The sequence below is a fragment of the Lethenteron reissneri genome, chromosome 9 (genome assembly GCF_015708825.2).
Source record: "Lethenteron reissneri isolate LAM-NWPU_2019-01 chromosome 9, ASM1570882v1, whole genome shotgun sequence".
Classification (NCBI taxonomy): domain Eukaryota; kingdom Metazoa; phylum Chordata; class Hyperoartia; order Petromyzontiformes; family Petromyzontidae; genus Lethenteron; species Lethenteron reissneri.
In genome coordinates this window covers 2,628,802-2,643,048 of record NC_083787.1, presented here as the reverse complement: position 1 = coordinate 2,643,048, position 14,247 = coordinate 2,628,802, and the positions used below count along the sequence as shown (strand labels likewise).

Here is a 14,247-nt window from a genome sequence, read left to right as displayed (position 1 = left end):
GGTATGGGGGGGGGGTGTGGGGGATCCACTGTTGGGGACCAGGGTGGCGGTGGAGGCTGGCTCGAGGACGCGCGCGAGAAGGGAAGTGCGATGAGTAATAGGCAGAGCGGTTCTTCTTATTTTCTTTTTTTATTACTCAAGCGAAGTTAAAATAGCGCCACGCACCGCTTTGCCGAGGTTACGGTTTCCCAATTTCCAAACGTACGGCGGAGTTGACGCCCAGCCTGTCGTCCGATGCCATTCCTCGCTTCAATCTCCTGGCTTGTGTGCGTGCTGAAGGATTCGTGAGCTCTGGCCCGAGTCGGATTTCAGAATTGTAATTTCTTTATTTAGAGAATAGAGGAGAAATCCGATGAGCGACGAAGCTCTTTGTCACAGATATCCCGTGGGGGGGGGGGGGACACGGAGTCAAAATGTTACAACAACGAACAATACAAAAAACAGGATTGGAATGCTAAGTATAGGAAAGGTAAAGACTCAAGCTCTTCTGTCCCGACAAATCTCGCTCCCCTCCCGTCTACCCTCCACACCCCATAACCCACCCCGCACCCTCCGCGCTCGACTGCTCGGGGTCATAGTTCATCTCCAACACCTTGCTCATCCACTGCCGGATGAAGGCCCTTTCTGTGACGGTGTTGGTCATGGGGGGGTGGGGGGTGGCTTGTTTCAGCCATGCTTCACCTTCACCGTAGTTGGTGAAGCTGTGGGTGGGTGGGGGCGCGCGTGGGGGCGACCTGGGACCGGTTAAGATATCGCACGCAACTGATGTGAGCCACGGACGGGAATCGAACTTGGTTTCGCGCGGGCTCGCAGCGCGTGGCGCTCGCCCTCCCCACCTCCCTGTAACTCGGCAAGCGTCGTTGAGGCAGACTCCCTCTGCCACCCCGTGGCCTGTTTACTTGAAACCATCACCGGGTAGCAGTTCAACGTCGCGTCCGTGCAGGTTCACGTGAGCAGGTTCAACGTTCCGCAACTGCGGTGAGCGCGGTTGACCACGTACGGTGGAAAAGAAGTTCAACGTACATCCGCAGCGTAACTTGCGTGTCTGCTACTGTACCGAATTAACAGGTCGTTCCATTCCCTGAAAGCGTTGCCAGCCAGCGCTGGGTTGCCTCTCTGATCTCTCCGTACCGTGACTGGCTAATGAGCTTCTTCCTCACGAGCCAAACCACTGCAAGGCCATACTTGCCACGCATGTGATGATGGTGGTGGCGTGTACGAGTCGCTCTTTGTGGTTTACTGCACGTCGACTGAGCAAGAAAGACGAATAACGACAGTTGAGACCGCGTCGGTCGTGCGGAGGCTGTGTGACCATATTTCACCACCCTGGTCACCACAGGTTATAATAATTGGTTCTTTACCCTTCTATCTGGCAACAAAACTGACACCTTTTTGCAAGGAGTCATGTTTGCATAGACCGCAATACCTGCAGTCATAATACAAACAAGAGAACATAACTCTGATAATGTGCACTGTCCTTGAAGTTGATTGGTCCACACCCGAGACAGCTTTCCTTCGAGCCTAGTCTCATATGGGTTGGACCAGATGACGCCAAAAGGCGCAGTGCGCCTTTTGGCGTCATCTGGTCCAACCCATGACTCCTTGCAAAAAGGTGTCAGTTTTGTTGCCAGATAGAAGGGTAAAGAACCAATTATCATATTTTTACTGGCAAATGAGGTCCCCATAGTGTACACCACAGGTTAGTGATGGGGTCGGCGAGGAGGGGGGGGGATCCCGGACTAGTTTCAGATATCACTCGCCACCGATGTAACGCCCCGGTTGGGACGCGTGCGTCATATTACAGTGCCACGCGCGTGATCGCACACCACTGCACCACCACTCCGCCCCTATAGGAATAGCCGGGTAGGAATTTGATATTGCGTTACTGTGGTGAAACGATTGAGGTTAGCCGAGTTGGCGGTGATATCGCGCGCGGTCCACCGTGCTAACCTCGGCCTGCGCCGCCACCGCCGCGTATTTTTCCGTCGCGTCGTTTGTCCCCGTCCGTGCGAGAGACGCTTCGCGAAGACGAAAGCTGAGATCTTTGTCCCGGGCTGCGCCTGCTGCCTCAGCTGTCTCGGCGCTTGCGGGCGACGCAGGAAGGTTGTGTGTCCTACTCCGCGGAAACCTGCGATGCCGTCCTATGGTACCGCAAGAGGACGGGGGGGGGGGAGGGGCGGGGGGGGGAGTGCGGTGGTGAGGAGTAGTAATTTGCAAGGGGGTGCAGGGAAATGTGTGCGTTTTGCTTTTCCATAGCGCGCTTCGTGCAGTGCATCTCAGGCCGCGTGTGCGATGAAAACTGATGGCCGATCAGTCCAGCTCGAGGATAAGCTCGTCCACAAACCGATGTTTTTATTTTAATTTGACTCGACTTGTAAGATTCGACTGCGCCTGGATTCCTCCCGATAAAGACTTGGGACGGAGCGAGTTCCCAAGACGGGGGAACGTCGTAGCAGAAGTATCCCCGGAGCATCGTGGACAAGTGCTGGCGTGCGCGCGTGCACTCACTCGCATTGGCCCCGTGTTCAAACGTACCCACCCGCCGAACCCAACCCCCTTTTTTTCCGTGCCCTCTCTCCAGTGCTCCCACCCACCCACCCCCTCCCACCCCCTCCTCCACCCAGTCGTTTTGCACGAGGTCTCGAAAAATCATATCGCAGCGTCGCCGCTTGGAGGGCGGATGTGAGAAATTGTAGTTTGGGAAGTCGGGCGCGGGGGGTGAGGGTGCGATCGGTGTTAGAAGCCACGGCGGTTCAAGTGATGAGACCTGGCCAAGGGCCAACAAAGGGGCTTGAGGATCGGGGTGTGGGGGGGGGCTGGTGGGTCAGGATGGAACGGATAGAGCTGCTTCTCTGGGTTTCTCGTGCGGCCTTCTTGAGGTCGGTCGGTGAGCAGGGCGAGTGAATGGACGAAGGCTGTGCCCGTAGGTTTATTTTTTTTTTAAACGGCCGCGTGTGGAGTCGTTTTGTGGTTGTCCAGGAAAGACGTAGGACTGTTGTTTCAGGAGGGTCCTCCCTGCATTGGGTTTTTTTTTATTTACTAAGTTTTCAGCTCATTAACGCTTTCCCGTTCCGGGACGTCTGCACGTTGCTGGGTGTCCCGTTCATCGGAACGCGCGAGCGGTTCAGCGTTAATTTTATTTAGAGAGGCGTTTTAGCGACGCTGCTTTTAAAGGCGTTGTACTCACCGCAGAGAACCGTAGCGACGCGACCGCGCTTTGTGATGGCTGGTGCCAAAAACTGTGCCACACGCCCTCCCGCGCTTGGCCTTTAACTTCCGATTCCGTTCCAATGACGTGCGCTGTTCAGTAACCGGAACAGAATCTGAAGAAAAACTCATGACGTGTATACATGTACGTATGTACGTCATCGCAACGGAACGGGGTTAATAGCGAGTGTACCGGACCACGGCAAGTGCAGCGCATCTGCCAGCGCGCGGCCTTAGCCACGAAGAGCTCGGATAGCGACGTCGCATGACCCTTCCTTTTTATTCGTCTCGTCCATTTTTATTCCCTCTTTGTGTGCACGCACGTTGAACTTCTATCGCACCGTACGTAGCCAATCGTGCTGAATCGGAGCAGCGATTTAATCTCGTGTCTTGCAGAGTCCTCACTGTATTTTCTCTCTGCTTTGTGGCCGTACGCAGCACGCCGTCCTCCCCGCTTGGGTTGTGAACTTGGTTTGTGTGGCTGTGCTGCTGCTGCTGCTGCTGCTGTGGTGGCAGCCCACGGTGCATCGCGAGAGAGATCACACTTCTGCTTCCCACGGGCCGACCCTGCCATGTATTAATAGTTTGTTGTTATTAATAATAATACTGCTTGTTATTTACAGCCCTTTGTCAAACGCCCTCCTGAGCCGTGTCGGTCTGTGGGGGTTGTTTGACCTTACTTCACGCTGGTCGGGGTGTTAATGCTCCTGAGTTCAGTGTTGTAGTGGGTTTTGACAGTTGTGGGGCAGTAAACTCTCAGTTTAACACATAGGCATTCGTGACCAATATTATCCATGATTGAGGTTTTTTTGGGTTAAATATAAATGTGTCGTTAAACCCGCCACCACCCGACACAGCCAATTAGTAAGGTTTGTCATGTAAACAAAACGTGCCAATTTGTTACTCGTACAGCACACCGATGTGTTGGAGAGTAAACCCACAACAATTCGAGTACGACGTTTCGCCAGTAATTACAACCAGCATCATCAGGCGCGACTGCCATATTTGAGTATTGAAAAATAAGGAAACGAATTAACGTCGGTATCGTAATAATAAAACAACAGTCTCCTGTAACATCTCACAAGTCAGAAGCCAGTAGAAGAGGCAGCAAATTTACTCTGCTGAGTAAGACAAAAGAAGCAGTATCTAGATGGTGTGGGCAAAAGGGTAGGAGTGAGACCAGAGTGGGGGAGATGGTCGTCAACTATTACACTATTTAAACCAAACAATTTTTATTCTACCAGGCAAGGCGCGCTGAGCTATATAGCTCTTTTTTCAGAAGCTACCTGTCCACAAATGATCACTCAGCGAAACGGCCTATCGTGTGGAAATTTATAGCAGCCAGTATACTCTAGACGCGTGTTGATTTATAAATGTGGAGGGAAAAATCCACTTGACCACGGGGAGAACACGCAAACTCCACACATACAGGCCATCACGGTCAAGTTCGAACCCATGGACTCTTGTATACCGGGCGAGGTAGTTAACATCTCGCCGCCGTGTCAGGGAGGACCTGAAACTACTGGGTGGTAAGATGGGAGCAAGGAAAGGGGATCGCAAGAAACGGTGAAGGCTGGAAAGCTCTGACAATGAAACCCAACGCCTGATAATGATGGGAAAAATATGACAATTTTATAAATTACACTAACATTTCATAGAGAGGGCTTTGGAGGTAAACTTTAACAAGGCTTACGCGGATCATCATCATTCTTGACCATTGTCATGATTACAATTTTCTTATGAACACGTTCACCAAAGATTTAAAAAGCAGTGATTTTTGTTCGTTGGACAAAGCCATAAAAGTTGCCGGAAACTTTCTAAATATTTTAGTAAATCAAGTCGGGTAGACTGGAGCTGACATTTCAGCGGCCCACCTCATCCTCGCCCATCATCCACTCGGTCAGACTTTCTCTCCAATCCAGATTAACCCGTTACAGCGTCTTTCCATCTCGGCAGCCGGCCGGCCTGATCGGCAGTGGATTAACCACTGCCAGAGTTGAACGCGGGTGTCGTGCCGTGGGTCGGAATCGGGAGGATGTCGATGGTCCGGTTGGTCCGGCTCCTCGTGTCGGGACGGGGCCGTTGGTTGTCTCCGACACATCGATCTCCGACACATCGTGCGGAGATCCAGCCGACTTGGGAGCAGGTGGCACGGCGTGGATTGGCTGCTGTTGAACACGTTCAAATGTTCACGTTTGCCGGCCTTGTTTTTTCTCGACGATGCCGTGGAGATACTTTCACCCCGCGCGTACGCGAGAGAGCGATGGGAATATTCCGGTTCCCTTCTGCCGTCGCTGCCGCTGCGTTATTTGAGGCGAACGGTCACCGCGTTTACAGTGGGTGTTTTTTTTTCTGCTTAAAAATGTAAAATAACACGTTTAAAATAGTTTTTCGAACTCGGCGCTTGTGTTTTTCCTGCGTCAATAAATCATGTAAATGAAACTCTATTGGGGGGAATTTAAAATACATTTATATTTTTTAGGTAAATATACATTTCCATTTTTTTATGAGCAAATTTCAATCCATTCACTGCTTCGCGGCTGCTTCTGAAGTTTGTCCGAGGTGAACCGACGCCGTTCCCTGGCCGGTGCTCCGTCCCGCGATGTTCCTTTTGCCCTCCAGCTCCCGGTTCTCGCCTTATTGACTGATGACTAAACGCCGCCTGCGCCGCGTGGCTTTAATGCAAGGGAGGCCCTTCGCCATCGCCGCGTGTGATCAGTGGGAGCGGCAGCTCCCCCGAGCCATGCATATTTTATGCCGGGACATGTCTCAAATAACCCCCGGCTCTCACCCGGTGAGGTAAGGCGCATTTTTATTTAACTGAAGCAATAATTGCTGTCGGGCGTAACGATCGACGGGGATCACAGTGTTGGGTTTAAAAATACAAAAAATGATTCAGCTATTGCAAAATACCCATCACCGGTTCAGAAACGATTTAAGAAATGAAATGCCGGGTGGTTCCGAGGTCATAGAGCGCTGAACTGGGACCGCTGGGTTTGAATCCAAGCAGCCGCCTGTCATTGAACCAGGTTGGCAATGTCTAGTGAGCTGATGGTCTTGGCACTCAAGTTGGTCAGTCGCCAAGGAATATAAAACCATCGCAATAAACTTGTTGTTTTTGCGCTTAATTTGGCAAAATTGTAGCTAGAGTATTAAAGCATCGGTGTGAGTGTCATACGACGAAAATGTCCTCTCGTGTGGGTGAGAGGTGCTTGCCCGCCACTGTGTTGGAGCAAGAGGTCATTGAAAGTGATCTCAGGGGTAGCTCTGTGACACCTGATTCAGCGGGCCACAACCCCAACACGAAGGGGGGTGGGGGGGGGTAGCGGTGGCCTCTGCGCCCCACGTCTCGTAACGCGGCGTCGCGAGCACGGATCGGAATAAAATCGCGGGGGGAGAATAACAAAGCAAGAAAACGAGAGAATGCGGGGGGGGGGGGGGGGGGGGGGGGGCCTCCTCCCGAACCCTCCGGGTGGCGTCTCCTCTTCCTCCTCCTCCTCCGTCGTCTTGCGATAGACGGGATGACGGTCCGTCCGCCTTGGCCGCCCGGCGCAGCCGCCGTTGTCGACGATGACGACGACGACTACGCGGCCAAATTAAAGGTTTGTCACGTAAACAAAACGTGCCAATTGATTTACTACTTCACCATACCGGTGAAGTAGTCGCCAATTGTGGGTTTACTCTCCAGTTGTAAATGTTGTGGGTTTAGTGGTAACTAATTGGCACGTTTCATTGACGTGGCAAACCTTGCTAATTAGCTGCGTCGAGTGGTGGCGGGTCTAACGACACATTTATATTTACGCGATCTTGGACAATATTGGTCGCGAAAGCCCACTTGGTGAACGAAATTAGTAAATAAAAATGCGAACCCCCATCCCAACCCAAACCACTTCCTCCACCAAAACCCCTCCTTTGAAAAGGAGGGACGTGATGTGACCGAGACGGGCTTCCACATGTGAAGTCGTGGGGTCATCTGTGCTTGCCCCACCCGCAAGGGACGTCCCTTGATCTCGCAGGAATGTTGTTTTAAAGGGTGAATTTAAAAAAAAATTCATCGTGACCGCATTCCACTTACGCAAATGTGTGCCGCGTTTAGCATCCGCGTGCCTCGCTCCCTTTACATGTGTTTAAGTTTTGAGAGGGCACGTGTGTACACACACACACTGAATGTAAAAATGGAATTATATTCTACGGTACTGTAAAATATAAAATGTGCATCAATTCTTACATTGTTTGTTATAGTCTTAACGGACTGTTGGGGAAAGTGCTGTTAGTGAGCATCTATGAAGGCCGGCACGGTACATGAGGAGGTGGGTGGTCAACACGGTCTTCAAAGACAAAGATCCCCCTTATAGCCGCTCCTCCGATAAGCACGGTTGGCTACGTATGTTGTAAAAGAAATTCGACCTACATACATACGGAACAGACGATTGGGGCAAGTGCTGTTGGCAAGTAGCATCTATGAAGCCCGGCATGGCACACGACAGGGTGGGTGGCCAGCACCACGCCTGACCACCTTTGTCTGACCAGTGGCGATGTTTTACTACACACCGCACCAGGTACTACTCACACGCACTGACCAGCATGGTGCAGCGTGGTCAAAAAATTACTCTTGATTGACGCTGAATGAGGGAGGCTTACATCCAGCAGCGGTACGGCACATGCCGCCTGAAAGTCAAAAGCGACATTTTAGAACCAGCCTGGAGGAGTGTGTGTAGGATCTGCTAAAGTTCAGCGTCTTTGTTCCACGAAGAAAGTGCAAAGACTCGCGACGCCACGCCTCGCGACGCCACGCCTCCCAGGAGTTAAGCCGCCGCAACGGCATTCGTGAAATGTTCGCCAAAGTTTGTTGGAGATTTTTTTTTGCGATGTTATTATAGCGTAGTGATTAATTTGGAAATGAGAATTCCTCACCTGCGAGCGTTGGACGTTCCCGTAAACAGGACGTAACTTTTTATTGCATCTGTCCGCGTTGAGTGAAACGCCGCTACGCCAACGTGGTGCGGTTCGTGCCAGCGTCTCTTGAGTCACGCGAGGCCGTTAGCTGGCTCGTGCGGTCCAACCTCATCCGGACGTCCACCTCGACAAACTGAGCGATGAGCATCGTCTTGTGCGCCGCAAGCTCTTGCCGGATATCGTCGTCGCGCACTATCTGTGAGAGATGGAGATGGCGTGGCGAGGAGGCTCCGTTGATAGGTGTGGCTCGGTAGTCGAGTGAGCGGCTCGCAATCGGAAGGTTGTAAATGAAAATTCTTCTTGGGGGTTTGACTAGGTCCATCATCCCTCCGCGGTCATTAAAACGAGTACCCGTTTTGTGGCGAAGTCAACAGTGGCTATCGTACGGAGAGGAATGTGCAATATCCGGTGCTTGTTTCGGCCTCTAAATCGGGAGATGCGCGATCTTCGGAGTAAATCGCTCTGACTTTGTGAGTTGCCGATGCTTCGCGACAATCCATCGACTCGCAGGGAAGGGGGAGGGGGGGGCGTGTGGGGTACGGAGACGGATCGTTAAATTCCCACGGAGTGGATGGTGCGTCGGTCGCAGCGTTTGTTCGTCGATGATCGATTCCGAACGTCATTGAATCGATAACTGAATCCAGTTCGAGTTTGGTAACGGTCGAACCGATCGGCGGGCGCGTTCCATTCCACCGAACGCAAAGACGCACGGGGGGGGGGGGGGGGGGGGGGCGTCGCCACTCGCTCTTCATCGTTAGATTTTACTCGATGTATGGCTCATCGAGTCTCGGATAATCTTTCGTGCGTCTAATTTTTCCATAACGCCACAGCCCCCTCCCCACGCACCGCCGCTCTTTCCCCCCTCCCGCCCCCCCCCCCGTGGATTAACGACCCGAGGCGGCTGTGTGTGTACGACCATCTCGCCGCGGTTGTTTTACGCCGCTCTGGATCGGACCATGGTTGGGCTTGAAAACTAATTCCAGCTCTCGCGTTCTTGGACAGCCGAGGTAGCGTCGGCGTGAGCAGTTTTTCACTCGCAGCGCCCGCCGCGTGTGTATATACATATTTCAGAAAATATATATAAACATTCCTTACGAGAATAGCTCCGGCTCGTAAAACCGCGCCAGACTGGCGGATACATTAACACTCGCGCGGGCGTGTGTTTGTGTGTTTGTGTGTTTGCGATTGTCAAAAAATTCGATGACAACCGTCACGTCGCCGGCGAGCCACAGCTGTGCTTGGGTGCAAACAAGGAGGCGGTTTACGATGGACACACGCGGCGTGCGCACGCGGTGCTGTCCCCCCCCCCCCCCATGCACGGTGGACACCAAAAGACGACAAAGTCCCCCCCCTGTACAACCTTCACAGTCTTACGGGGCAAGCGGCTGTTCGCTAACACCCACGACGGCCGGCACGGCACACGACGACGGGGCGAGTGGCCAGCACCGCCGCCCATTCGCCTGTAAACTCACGCGCGCAGCAGATACTCTGTGCACGCACAAGCGCGTAGATAAAGATCCCCCAGATAGCGATGAGTAAACCGTTGGGGCAAGCGTGCACGATACTAACCAGGGCACCGGCCCACTCCCCATGTCACACCGAGGAGAAATAGGATGTTAAAACGTTGTTCATCCCACAGCCCCTCAGGCTCCAATTAATCGTGATTCATTGGAGCTCATGTTTGATTTGCAGCGCCACACCTGCGATTGAGAAATCTGGAGTATGGGGGTTGGTGAATCACGCGAACACGGGAGCCTATTGTGCGCGCATGATACACACCTTGGAGGAGACGGTACGGAAAAAGGTCTTCTGACAAGCCGTCAGCTACGTGTGTAATTTAAGTGGCTCTGTCTTTATATATATGTTAATTATCCCGCCTGGTATGCAGGAGTTCGTGGGTTCGATCCTGACACTGACGCCTGCTGCTGTATATTTGGTCGCTGGGATTCTTCTCTGGGTCCTCCGGTTTTTCCCTCCACATTTAGAATCAACACCGTCACGCGTTTTAGGCAAGTAATTGGCTGCTCTAAATTTTCACCTGATAAGCCACTTTGCTGAGCTATCAATTCTGCTCGCCAGGTCGCTTCTGAAAAAGAGCCGTATGGCTTAGCGGGCCTTACATAGTAAAATAAAACAAGTCTTTAGTTTAATGTATACGAGTGTTCTTGGTTCTTTCGGTAAAGTCACGTAGAAGGGAAATAATAAAATAATAAAAAATAAAACATAATAAAATACAATTCTCACGACGTTTCGGCCACAACGCAAGCAGCCGTCCTCAGGTGAGGAACAGCTCTGTCGGAGGACGGCTGCTTGCTGTGTGGTCGAAACGTCGTGAGAATTCTTTTTTATTATGTTTTATTTTTATTATTTTATTATTTCCCTTCTACGTGACTTTACCGAAAGAACCAAGAAGATAATTCCCTGCAGTCACGAAATCTTTAAATCGAAATATACACGAGTGGTTTTTCCACACATCCCATGCATTATTCTCCAGGTTGCAGTTGATTGGTTGGAGTGTCCTGAGCTCGAATCGTCCCAAATTTGCCCGGCCTCTCACAGATCCCGGAAAGCTAAGCAAGTGACGAGCCCGGTGGTGAGTGCTCGCATGGGTGACCGTTCGGGCTTGCCAGCTGTTGTAGGCGTGTGGGTGGGTGGGTGGGGAGAGATGCTGGGGGGGTGGGGGGGCAGCGAGGTTGTGGGCTAGGAGTTGGCAGGTACCGAGTGTCTCCCTCTCGTATGCGTGGTGGATTTTCTCTCCAGTCTCCTGCCCCACCGCCACATGAAGCCAGACTCTCACTACGCATGGGATTTCATATCTACGGGACCTTTTTGGCAGTATCAAAATGATTAAAAATCCGATTAGGTTTCACCCTTTCTGGCAATAAAATGGGAGGTATTAAGATGTCCAAACGCCAAATAGAAACCTTTTTCGCGAGGCATCAGGTCTGCATTAACCACACGCCGTACTTGTGGCAAAACATGCAAACAAACATGCTCTGATGTTACACGCATTGTCCTTGAAACGGATTGGCCTGAACCAGAGACGGACAGACTGTTGTGGCCAGACATCTCCACCGCCCCCCCCCCCCCCCCATGAAAAACAGACTCGCTGAGGATTTTTCTGGTTAAGGGAATTTGCTATCCAAGGAAACGAGTAACTTTTATTTCGTAGGTATGTTCCTGCGCTGCCTGCCATGGGATTTTTGAAAGCTTTGCTGATGGGGGAGAAAAAACGAATGTGCCTGAACATGAATGTGTCTTAATACGAATATGTCTCAATTCGAACGTGCCTGAACATGAATGCGAATGACTTAAAGTAGACCAGATATACGCTCTTGGGTATTTGCGTAATGCACCCTCATGCTTTACACCACGTGACTGCCGTACGAGGTATTTTCAGGGTGTAAAAATCAAACAATGCTCGCTTTGAAGTCGTGAGTGATTTTTCCATAAATACATTGCACAGTCTCCTTACAGCTTACTCATGGGGGGGGGGAGGGTTTACGTTCAACTCGGACCTTACATTTTAACCGTGGCCTAGCTTTGAAGTGTCCCATGAAGGAACAAAAAAACCCCGTGGTCTCTCAACGAAGAGCAAAGACGGCAGGATGGAAGGAGCTACGCGGATGGAAGGAGCGTGCTCGAGAAAGTTTCTCAACCTTAAACGTTTGGAAATGTTTTAACCGCAAGAGGCATTAAAAACGACGCTCGGTAGTTGAGTGGTACACGCGATTTAACCCTCCCCCCCGCTCCCATTCGGACCCCTGAGGGTCACATGACCCGCTCCTTCGCTGCTTGTACACGCGTCCAGTTGTGTCTTCTGCAATTCCAAACTCGCGCCGCACGGCAACATTTGTTGCGTGTACTATTACTACTACGCGGACAATTTCAATGTAGTCCCTAATTTATGAGTGAAACATGCAGTAAAGTCTGCTTGTACGGAGAACTGTGATACCGTCATTGCCATCGCCAAAGCTATCCCGAAAGAGCAACTTTTAAGAGCATTTATCATCATCGTACAAGTGGCATCACAGCGGTTGTGACCATTGCACCATGATCGCTCCCTTGAATCCAACTTTAGTGCCTACTTTTGTCATGAAGCGAGCGTCAAGTTTGCGTCGGTCATCACCCGGGTCTCGCTACAAGTTGAGCCGTTTTGCTTTAACAGGGTTGCACCCGTAACTCGGCGTTCGAAAGTTAGCTTGCCGATTGTGCCGAAGGAGAACGTTTTCAATCGGTGCGCGTGACCTTCCCCGTGGACGTATCGATCACGAGCAGAGGTCACCGACTAGCGGATGGGCGGATCGAAAAACGACAAGTTTGCCCGTAGAACCACGGTGGAATCGGGCACACGTGCCGCAATAACGCCGAGAAACGGAATGAAGGATCGTGTGGGACAAATGCGAGTTCGAGACGTCTCATTGTAACGGTTGACGAGGAGCGTAAGTGGGCCTTGGCAGGACACGGCAGGGGCTAGAAGGGGGGTCGTCGTGGCTTGCGAGTGAGACCGTTCGTGGTATGGCACCCAAGAGAGAGGGCAACACTCCGGGGATTCAATTTGAACTCATAGACTTTATTTAGTTTTATTTTTAGCGACTTGCTTACCTGTCCTATACTTTGCACTCTTCCGATCGTTTGTTTTCGTTTTGGTTTGTTGTCGTAAACTTTATGCCCGGCCCCGACTGGACACCTGTGACAAAGAGCTTTACAGCTCATCGGATTTCTCCTGCAGTCTAAGTAAAGATTCTGATTCTGTTCAACCCACCGCGCACAGGTGGAGCGAATACATCGGCTCCAGTAACCGAGCGACAAATGGATTGTACGATGGTGCAGCTTGCGAATGACGGTGTCCACTCCGCTGTTGGCCCGCTCTGCCGTGTGTCGTCTATGCAGTGTGTCCGCTCCGCCGTGTGTCGTCTCCGCCGTGTGTCTCCTCCGCCGCGTGTCTCCTCCGCCGCGTGTCTCCTCCGCCGCGTGTCCCCTCCGCCACGTGTCCGCTTTACTGTTTTTCCCGAGCTGCCAGCACCCCCCCGCACCCCCCCCCCCTATAATTAGGGAATTCTTGTGTAAACATTTTGTTAAAATCATGCGGCTATTTTTGGGCCTTGCAAGGCGAGATGGATCGGGAGTTGATTTCACATTTTCTGGCTCGCGGCCAAAGCTCTTTAAAGTTTTTTTTCTTTCTTCCTTAAATTGGGCCCTGCGAACTAATTTGACATGAGAGCGCGTGGGGTCTCGCCACTCTATTCCATCCCACTGATAACAAGACGATGAAAGTCGGCTCCAGCAGATGACGTCACGCTGAAGGACTGTTAACCCAAATCAAGAATGCCCTCATGTAAGATGTTCACAATATCACTCGAGCATGGAGTACTGGAAATCACTGAAAAAATATCTATAGAGACACGAATATACGGAACACAATCCCTTGAAACGCCGAGCACGCCAGCAACAATCAGCACTAATTTAGGCTGTAGAACAGTGGTTCTTCTTAACCTGGGGTGCACCACGCACCCCCTGGAAGTGCGAGACGCCCTTTCTGGTGGTGCGAGACACGGACAGATATTTGTTTAGAAGGTTAAATAATCGAAACACAAATTAATCACGAGGCACGTGAGTTACAACTCCTTTTGTTTCACCAAACCCTGCGTATTTATTAAGATTGGACATTTGTTTTACGATTGACAACCAAAAGGGAGGAGGGTGCGATCAGGAAAGGTTCAGAACCACTGCTGTGGAAGATCATTGAGCCCGTAGATTCCCTGCATTGAGCAAGGTTCACCAGAACAATTGGAGAAGTTTGCAGCAGCAAAGCTCGTGAAGGGTGATGGGTGTGTACTGACCTGCTCTTGCTGTACAGTGGCAGAACTCTGTGTGTGTATAAAATAGCTGCTCATTGTGGTTCACCCAAACCCGAGTACATGAAACAAAGAAAAACATTCTTTCAGCTTTAAACAATCTTGATTAAGTACATTTGCACACAGGATTAACCGGTTGTGAGTGTTTGTGGATTAGTGTCATTTTAATTCCGAAATGCTCTTTGATGCTCGAAATAGAAGCATTTAACACGTAGCAGGCTTTAGC

General features: G+C 51.3%; 1 protein-coding gene across 3 annotated transcripts in view; it reads left to right on the top strand.

Annotated features, from left to right (window-relative positions):
- The window catches only part of GNAS (GNAS complex locus), a 102,986-nt gene that overhangs the window by 56,472 nt on the left and 32,267 nt on the right, over positions 1–14,247 (top strand). The window lies entirely within an intron of this gene.